Consider the following 11,149-nt stretch of genomic DNA (forward strand, 5'->3'; position numbering starts at 1 on the left):
TTGATTACTATTCCCAGAGCACAGAGAAAAAAGGAGGGCAGAAGTGGTGACAGACAGCAAGATATCCAGGGTAGATGTATGTGAAGAATGGTCTGAATCAAGCAAAAAATAGTAGATTCAGTGAGTTTGTATTCTCTCATCACAGATGATACAGCTAGCCAGAAGGACTTAATTGGGGCCTTGGGAGTCAATGTAAAAAGGGTATCTTTCTGGAGGTCTGGTCTATACTGTGCTGTTAGAGGTGGGGAAAGGAGAGCCATGGTTATCTATCTTTGATTAGTCCCTATTATTCAAAAGTAAATTCCTGCAGTTGAAAGTTTTCAAACAGAAAGATATTGCTTGCTAAGGAGCTGGATGATCTAAGAATTACTTGACTACCCCTTCTCTGAACTGTTCTTGAGTTTTCCTTAGCTTCATGGTCAGTCCTATCATTTCTTTTCTCAGTTCATTATCTCCTGTTTTATCTCCCATTATCTTAGTTTTCCAGCTATTTCCTTTTGTGAATCTCTTGCTGTCACATGTGAGGTAGCAGTCTTATTCCTTTATATCCAGCTGTGGTGTAACCTGTAAGACCCATTATTGATTCTTTCTTTTTAGACTCTCTTAGAGCAACTAGTTTTAATTGGTTGTGGTCACTTGTTACCAGAGAAACACATGGGAAATGGTTGGCTGATTAAAGTGGCTCTGATGCCTTTGGAGTGATTTTATTCCCGAAATATAATTGCTGGAAATGTTCTTGTTATCATTTGGCTTGAAGCACAGCATGTTGGTATCACAAGAGGTAGTTGGTGTTAGGGGTGAATATGACATCGTTAGGACCAAATTTCATACCCACTACAACAGGTTGAAGGGCACCATTACTTTGTAGACCTTTCCTTTAGTCTGTTTTTTGATGCTTTCATGTTGCCAGACTTTGTCTCCTCGCCTGCCAAAACTGGCACATTAGCAGATTTCCCAAATAAATAAAAAAAGACTGAGGGTAGAGTTTTCTGTAACATATGATAAGATTATGAAAAAAAATGTTCTTAAATGTCTTTCCAACAAAGCAAGGACTATAGGAAGCTGGCATGAAGAAATTGCGTACTTTGAGTGAAGGACATTATGACTAAATGGGCATAAACAAAATCTGGTGGGATTATTTTCCTAATGAAAATATCACCATAAAAGACATACTATATAGAGTGATAGGCAAAAAGGAATGATAAGCCTGAGAGAGAATAGCTTTAGTGATTATGTCAATTTAAGAAATATTTATTAAGATCGAACTATGTGCCTGCCCTCAAGGATGTTATAGTTTTTTGGAGAGACAAAACATACACATGAAACAGAATTTAGTATATTGTATAGGTATCTTGAAAATATTAATAAATGTGGAGATGAAATGCTTTTAACTCATTCATTCATGAAACAAGCATTTATTAAATGTTTATTACTGAGTTAGGTTTCATGGGAGATGTACCAATCATTAAACAACATTCTTACTTTCAAGAAACTTGAAGTCTAATTAGTTGAAATGAGAAGGAATATACTAACTTTGAAGAAGCAACACTATGTGATAAATCCTCCATCGATTTACTACCCTCATTATGGTCTCATTATGGCTCTCGGCTCTCAAAATCTATGACAGTAAAGTACAAACTCTATCATGTCCCATCAAACTAGAAAGGCTTTAAGCAGGGACCTGTTTCCCTATTGTCATCTGAGAACTAGTCTACTTATGTATGGATAGTCTAATCACCATAGGGTTGGACACCAGTTGATGAACTTTTTTTTGACCACAGCATTTCACTGAATCATCTAATAAGACATAGAAAAGTTGTCATCTATATTGACAAAGAAAATACCCATACCAATGAAATCATCAGTCATTTGAAGTGTTGAAACATGTGATTATTATTATAACAATGGTAGAGGTTAGAAGTTCAAAGAAGGGAAAGAAAAACTACTGGTTGGATTGACAAGTGAAGGCTTCATAGGTAAGATGACATTTGAGGTAGGTAGAAGGTCCACAAGTACAGAGGGAGAGTTTTTCCAGGCTCTGGTAATGAAAAGAGCTGGAAAGCATAAAGCATATTTTTGAACAGCATATTGACCATTTTGGGGGAATTTATACCAAATTTAGGGGAGAAAAAGCTGAATTAGTAGACAAAATCTATGTTATGGATGGCATTGAATGGCAGGTTAATGAATTTGGACATTGTTAATAATGACAGACAGGTGACACAGTGGATAGAGTGCTGGGCCTGGAGTCAGGATGACCTGAGTTGAAATCTGTCCTCAGACACTTATTAGCTGTGTGTCCCTGGGCAAGTCACTTATCTCTGTTTGCCTCAAGTTCCTCATCTATAAAATGAGCTGGAGAAGGAAATGATAAACATAAAGATCACCTGTTCCAACCTCTTCATTTCACACTTGAGGAAATGTAGGTGAAGACATTGTTGTGATTTGCTCAACATCACACTAAAAGTAAGTGGCAGGATTAGGACAAGAATCCAGATCTCCTGATTCCTAGTTTAGTACTAATTCTATCCTCTCATGTTGCTAATGTGAAAGATCTTTAACCAAATCCTTAGTTATACATGAATAATCAGTTTGCCTTTAGGAAGTAAAAGACAAATAGATAAAACCTCACAAGTGTTTATTAAGATAGTGTGGTATAGTGGAAAATGTGGTGTAGTAGGAAGAATGCTGGGTTTGGAGTCAGATAACCTGAATCTAAATCCTAGCAATGGCACTTATTAACTGTGTAACCTTGGGCAAATCAATTGACATCTCTCCTCACTTTGCTTCTCTGTAAAATGAGGGGTTGAACTAGATTGCCTCTCAGATTCTTTTTCAACTCTGCGTTTCAACTCTGTCTACGTTTTTAGGACACCACTCTCTCCTAGTTCTCATTTTACCTATCTGATTGCTTTTTCTCAATCTCTTTTGACAGTTCTCCATCCAGACCATGCCCCCTAACTAAAGGTATCCTATAGGATTATTTGCGGGATCTTCTTCTCTCATCCCTCTCTCCTACTTCACTTGGTGATCTTATCAGCTGCCATGGATTTAATTACCATCTCTATGTTAATGATTTTCAAATTTCCCTATCCTTTGCCAATCTCTTTGCTGACCTTCAATTTTATATCGTCAATTACATTTCAGATATCCTGAACTGGATGACCAGTAGACATCCTAAACTAAATATGTTCAAAACAGAATTCATTATCTTTGCCCCTAAACTCTCCTCCCTTCCTAACTTCTACCACTGTTGAGGGCAATACTATACTCCCAGTGTTTCAGGTTCACAACCTAAGAGCCATCCTCAACTCTTCATTATTTCTAACTCCTGTGTCCCCACCATATCCATTGTGTTGTCTAAGCCTATCATTTTCACCTATACAATATCTCTTCTATGTGCCCCCATTCTCTCTTCTGACACTGTCACTACTCTGGACCTTATAACTAGAGTATTGCAATGACCTATTGGTGGGTCTGCCTGCCTCAAGTATCTCCCCACTCCAACCCAATCTTCATTCAGACACTAAAGTGATTTTCCCAAAATTCAGGTCGGACCATGCCACTCACTTACCTCCACTCAATAAACTCCAGTGTCTCTCTATTGCCTTCCAGATTAAATAGAAAGCCATTTGTTTGGCATTAACATTTCATCATAACCTAGCCCTCTTCTACCTTTCCAGTCTTACTCCCTTTCATGTACTTTTTCATCGAGTGATACTAGCTTCTTGTTGTTTTGGAAAAAAGACATTCCATCTCTTGGTTCCAGGCATTTTCTCTGGTTGTCCCCATGCCTGGAATGCTCTCTTTCATCTCTTCCTACTGTCTTCTCTGGCTTCCTTAAAGCTTTAATTAAGATCCTATCTCCTATAGGAAGCCTTTCTCAACCTCTCCTTATTCTAAAGCTTTCCCACTGTCAATTATGTCCAATTTATCCTGTATATAATCTGTTGGTATATTATTTGTTTTTTTTGTTGTTATTGTTGTTGTCTATCCCATTAGATTGTAAGCTCCTTGAGGGTAAGGACTGTCTTTTGCCTCTTTTTATATCCCTAGATCTCAACATGTTGCCTGGTACATTGTAGAAAGTTAATAAATGTTCATTGATTTTTAATCTTCTTTCCCAGAGTAACAGAAGAGGTAGAGGGATGCATTCTGTTATAGAGGGAGGGGATCATCTTTGGCTCAGATATGAAATGGTGATAAGCATTTAACCCATTAAGGAGATCAGTGGATCTAGGCTCATTTCAAGAAAAGACAGGTAGTTAGCAACACTTTATGGGAAGGATGATTTGATTTTAGGCTATATTGGAAGTCATGTCTAGGCTATCAGAAGTTGGAAAGATTTAGAAAGTTGGCAAATGACTGGGAATGAATGGAAGGAAACTATTACCCCATGAGGGGTAATGGAATGGTGGATAGAATACTAGATTTGGGCTAGAAGACCATGTTCTGCTACTTGCAAGTAGGGTAATCATAGGTTAAGTCACACATTTCCTCAACTTCAATTCTTCTATCTGAGGAATTAATACTGAGACTAATGGGAAATAATCCTGAGACTAGTGATACAGCATGGCCTCTTGGGTAGAGAGCTGGATTCCAGATTTGGAAGGCCTGAATTCAAGCCCTATCTCTGATATCTGATATATGCTGATTGTGTGACCCTTGTTAAGGGGTCTCCCAGAATGTGTCTTTTTGAGTTGCCATGTTTTCCAGAAACATTGGATCCAGAGCATGCAGGAGGCCCTGAATGTGTCAAGGATGAAGTCCCCCTCCTTTCCTCCTCCCCAACTCCAGCTGATATAATTTGTTTGCACCCCAAACTGGATGCCTTGTGTGTCCTTGACAAGACAGGCACCAATCAGTCTGTACTAGGCTGAGAAACTTCTTGTGTAGCTGGGACCCAGGTAATCAAGTAGATCTTCATATCTTCATAGTCTAGCTGCTGGAATTTGTTCAGTAAAATTTGGATTCAGTCGAAAGGCTGCACTTAAGAATCTAGAAGGCCATATATGACATCAAGGTCATAGGTTCCCCACCCCTGGTCTAGCATTTCCCTAGGGAAAAGAATGCAACTTTTGCCATCACCTTGCTCCTCCCCTTTGGGAGGGGTTTTGTTCTTTTCCCACCTTTCCTGCACCTTTTCCCCTCTCGTGTCACATCCCTTTAGGTGGAGATTTCTGGTATCTCCTCCTTCCTTTGTCTTGCTGTTATAAAAATGCAACTTCTGTGTGGATTGTGGACTCTTTGGGTTCCACATACATGTTCATTTCTCTTGTGATAAACCTAGGTTTCACATACGTTTTATGAAGTTGTAATTGCATGTTGACACCCTGGACAAATGATTTAACCTCTCAGCACCCCAAACAATTTTCAAATACTTTAAGTTGAACCATAAGTGTTGATCCATGTTGCTAGAAGGAGTTTCCTTGCTTGACGTTCCCTATGCCAGTGAAATAATAAAGGAATTAGGAAAGAAATATTCAAACTAACCACTTCTTAGAGTTCTGAGGAAATTACTTTGTAAATATGAACTATGAAAGAATATATGTAATTCTAGACTTCAGCAGGCATATTTCAATCTTTAAAATGTAATATAAATGTCAGTTATGATTATTCCCATCTTATAGATGAAGAAAATGAGGCTATCACCAATTAAGGTATTGTGACATTTAAAAAATGTAAGAGACATAATTCCTGGATAAATAATTATTTTATTAATAATGATAGCATTTTATTAATAAAAGAGGTCAGTGACACTGTTGAATGTCAAAGACCCTTCATATCGGTGGGTTCACAGTTTATATGTCCTTGGAAGAGTGGGTGGTCCAGAGGTGTAACTCTGATTGGTTAACAATGAATGGGAGAACGAATATTACAATGAAAGGTGGACCTATTCTGATGAAGACCTTGGGGGTGTATTTTTGATTATGTCATTTGCTTCTAAATTACTCCCAACCTTGGGCAAACTAATAAGAGAATTTATCCCCACCCAAACTTGACTAGAACACAATAGGCAGGAATTCACCTAGATCAGATTCCTTCTAAGGTTGGGTGGGGTCTGATTATGATTGAGGAGAAAGTTAGTTCAACCTTCAGAGAAGGAGCTTTTGAAATGAAGACTTTAGAAAAACGGGAAATTCTGGATGTCCTCGAATCATTGGTTATTAATAATCTTTTCTCTCAGTATTAATTCAAGGTAAAACAACTAAGAAATAAGACTGATAAAATTTGGAATCTTATAAGATCTTGGATTTAAATCCAAGTCTTTTAATTCTGATCACCATGCTTTTACCATGACTATATACACTAACTCTCAATAGTCTGATTCATTCATTAACAACATTCAATAGACGTTTACTAAATACGTACTCTGTTCAAGGCATTGTGCTAAGGATTCAGAGAATTATTTAATGTTGCTTTTCTTCATGGGTTATTTATTCCAGACAAACTATGTTTCCATATCAACTATGCCTTTTGGAATCCCTAAGGCTCAACACAGATGCCACTTTTATGGGAAACTTTTGCTGATCTTCCAGTTATTAGCTGGCTTTCCCTATTCAACTGATCATATATTTAGCCATCTGAGTACTTGTATTCTCCAGTAAAATATAAACTTCAGGACTGTTTTACATTTTTGTCTTAATAGCCTTAATACCTACCTTAGTGGCTTGAATTTGTTGAAAAATTAAAAAGGGAATTGTTCCTCTTCACTAGGAACTTAAAACTTAGAATTGATACAGATTGTTGGCCTAAGCAATGACTGAATCTATCATGCATAGTCTTATCTGGTGGATATCTACAGATGCATATGTGGCTCACAGGGAGGCAAGGACAGACATCTCTATATTCTTGTCTCTTCCCCCTTCTCCAAGAGAAATTTAATTTCTGCCCAGAGGGGAAGCATGAGGTGGGGTTCAGAGACAGGCCACTCTGCTCTCCTCAGAGAGAGGGGGTACTGGGATAGAAGGATGGACAGTATTAGACAGATTTAATTTTCAAAAGGATGTAATGAGTCATACAGACTAGAAAAATGGTAAAGTTCTGAATCATGAAAAGAGGCAGGAAGAATTTTATCAAACATGAATTGTCACCATTTCTCCTGAAATGAAGGAAGGAAAGTATAAAGGCCTTCAATATTTTTTAAAGATTCAAAAAAAAAATTCCCTTTGGAAGACAGATAAGATCAAGTATGTGGCACAACCAGGAAATTTTGGGGGGAGAAAAATACCTGAGAATACCAAGATAAGATGAGCTGAGTCAAGTCAAGTTAATAGGCATCTATTAGATACCTATTATATGCCAGTGACTGTGTGAAGTTCTTGGGATACAGAGAAAGGAAAAAAAAAATGAGTCCCTGACCCAAAGAGCTTATGGTCTAATAGCAGAGATAACATAAACAAAATTTATGAAGTATAAAATGGATATAATCTCAGAGGAAAAGCATTAGCATTAAGGGGAACCAAGAAAAACAAACAAACAAACAACTTCCTTAGGAAGGTGAGATTTTTGCTGACTCCTGAAGGAAGCCAAGGGAACCAGGAGACAAGTGTACGGAACATGAATATTCTGAGTTGGGGAACAACCAGTGAAAATGTATGGAGTTAGGCGGTGGAGAGTTGTGTTCAGGGAACAGCAAGGAGATCATTGTGTCTGAATTGTAGCATACATAGAGAGAGGCAAGTAAGGTCAAATCAAGTCAATAGGCATTAATTAAGCATCTACTCTGTGTCAGGAACCATGCTAATAACTGGAATTACACAAGAAAAGCAAAAGCAGTCCCTACTCTCAAGGAACTCAAAGTCTAATGGAGGTAAGTGTTAAGGGGATAAGTTAAAGAGTTAGAAGATGAAAATAAATGTCTTAAGAGAAAATAAGCCTCCAAGCAAATGTGAAAGGCCCGAGAACTAATGATAAATCTAAAATGGCTATAATCCTAAACACATTTAAAAAAAAAATCTGTTTTTAACAAGAAAAATGCTGAAAAAAAGCTTACAATTAGGAATTAATGAAGACCTTGTGAAAAAACATAATTGACAAAAATTGGTCAGGCCAGGCTTGAAAAAGTGAAAGCTGAAAAAATTAACATGCATCCCAGGGCAGGAGGGAATTGGCAAACATTTCCTGAGACACTTATAATTATTTCTGAAAAATGCCAGAGGGCTGGTGGAAATGTAAGATGAGTAGAAAATGCAAAGAGGCATTGATTTTTGAAAAAAAAAATAGGTGAGACATTAATCCTGGTCCTGACTAGTAGGTGTGACATTAAAACTTAGTAAAATCAAGGGAGAAGGAAACACCTGTTTATACAGGAGTTGCAGGTACACTAGGAGCCAGTGTGAGTCTCCTCTGGTGGAATGGAAACTGTTCACTACCTGAGAGTAAATTAGGCATTTTTGAAACTACATTAACTCCTTCAGGCCCCTAGCGTGAAATACCAAATACACTGAAGCAGATTACTGAATGGTAGCCAATGACCTGAAGGAGTTAATAATATACATTCTCAAATTCTAAGACTCGGTGGGGAAAAAAAAAAAGTATTCCTGGCAGGTGTTGCTAGAGAGACCGGTATATAGTGGTGAGACATACAAAGGCAATACTTTGGGTTATTTTTGTGGTTCTGGATGAGCCATTGTCAGGATGATGGGTTGGTCCCTACACCCAGTGCTCCTAGACTGAAGGGGTATCCCCTATTTTCATAGGGACCTTACCACTAGAGCAGTAGACAATTCTAGCCTTTGAGTCAGAGAACTTAGGTTCATATCCTGCCTGACAGCCACTTGTGTAACCTTGGATAAGTCATTTCTTGGGCCTCAGTTTCCTTATCTGAAAAAGTAGGGGGGTTAGACCTGATGACCTCTAAGGTCCCTTCCAGTTCTATATACCTATGATTTTATGATCCTAGGATGGATACCAATATTGTCTCCCCAAGCTTCACTTTGGAATGGATTTCCATATTAGGTACAACCTACTCCATCTCAGGTTCCTTATTATCCTATAGGATGAATCCAGGGCAGGGTATCTTGGAAGCAAAATCCAAGGAGAACATTTGAGCCCATCATGATCCAGATGCTTATTCCAAGAGGCAGCTGCATGTTTTTTTTTTAACTGACTTACCTTTTTAGTAAATGGGTTGAATGACTCCTGCACATGCACATCTTTGTAGCCTACCTTCTTTTTGTTGCCACAAAAACATCTGGTTTTCAAAGTCAGGTATTTAAAGTGAATAATTCTCACTGTTAGTGATGGCTATCTTCTTTCAGGTGAAATAGTAGGCAGTCAGTTTAACTAAGAACAGAAGTTCTTATCCTAGGGTCTGAGAACTTAGATAGACAGACAGACAGACAGACAGATAGATGATAGATTATACAGCTGTGTAACTATATTTCAATGTAATTGTTTTTTTTTTATAATACTGTATATTTTATGTTGTTCATTTAAAACTTATTCTGAGAAGAGGTCCCATAGGCTTCATCAAACAGCTAAAGGGTACTATGACACAAAGAAAAATAAGGAAGTCTTGCCTTAGGTAATCTGGCTAAAGGAAATGATAGGTTCAGAGCTAGAGTGTGCATTGTGAAAATAACCTAGTCCAGATATTCTTAACCTAAGGTCCATGGATTATTCTCCCCAGTCCTTCAACCTGGGGCCTGTGGACAGATTTTGGGATATCCATGAACTTTGAATGGAAACAAAAATTTGCATCTCCATTTTCACTAATCTCTAAGTAAAGTTTAGGATTTTCTTCAACTATGCATTCAAGCAACAAATCACAGAAGTATTAGGCTTTGCTAGATTACCAGAGGGATCCATGACAAAAAAATGTAAGAACCTTTGATCTAGATTGAACCTTTCATTTTACTGATATGAAAATGGAGATCTAGACAGGCAACATAAATAGCCCAAGATCGTATAGTCATTAAGTTTAAGAACCAGGATCAGAACTCAGTGCCTCTGATTCCAAACTAATGTTCTTTTCCCTACAATATGCCGGTTCAATAATTTATCTTCAAGTGACTAGTAGATACTAAATTTCTACCTTCATAATGTAATAAATTACAATGACCCTTCTTTTTAGGTAGAAACCAACTTAAGTTATACAAATACTCAATGATCAATGGAAATGTGTTTTTTTTTTCCTGCATGCAAATGAATGTTTTCCACAATTTCCTTAAGCACACTATACATTTTGAATATGAACACTTAATTTTAAAGATCTAATCTACTGACTACCTAATTCAACATCATTTACTAATAATTCCCAGTTCTGAGATTTGTTCACTTGTTCATTGAATGGATTCCAATGGACAGAGTGACACTTTCATATCGTTAAGATGTCGCTTAATTAAATATGAAGTAGCAATGAATACTCAGCTTAAGAAAAGGGTAGTGGAAGAGGATTCTGGGAAGATGGTGGAGTAGGTTGGAAAGATTTTCCCCATAAACAAGACAAAATAGGGCCTCAGGGTCAAGGTAGAGCTGCAAAAATAAACAAGAGTTGGGGCAGAACAGTAGTCCTCCTGGGACAACTGGAGAAGAACAGAAGAAAAATCCCAAGACTGAAGTTTGGTCCCTGTGAGGTGTGAACACCTTCAGGCTAGTTCAGCTGAAACAGGGTTGGGAGGTAGCCTTAGCCACAGCCATAGGAATTTTCACCTCCCAGACAGTGTAGGGAGTCAGGCATCTGAGCAGGGGAAGATTTAGGGAACCTCTGCTGATAGGGGTTGCCAGGCCAAGCTGTACTGCTGAGAAGTGGCCCTGGGCAAGAAGGAACTAGCACACATCTGGTGAGTGCAGAAGCAGTGGGGTGGGGACTCTGCTGAAGTTCTTGGTTTTAGTTCTAGGCCAGAGGGGAGAATGGAAGAAGGACCTGAGGCCAGAGGCACCATTCTCCATGCCTCAAGACTAGAGGTGATTACAAGTTGCTATCTATGTAGCTATCTACATACATATATGTACATATGTATATATAATATACAAACATATATGTACACATACATACAAACACACAATGCAATACACATATACATATACATATACATACACATACACATACACATACACATACACATACACATACATATACATGCACATATACATATACATATACATATACATATACATATACATATACATATACATATACATA

Source organism: Vombatus ursinus, unplaced genomic scaffold, assembly GCF_900497805.2.
Source record: "Vombatus ursinus unplaced genomic scaffold, bare-nosed wombat genome assembly UNPS02010284.1, whole genome shotgun sequence".
NCBI classification, from domain to species: domain Eukaryota; kingdom Metazoa; phylum Chordata; class Mammalia; order Diprotodontia; family Vombatidae; genus Vombatus; species Vombatus ursinus.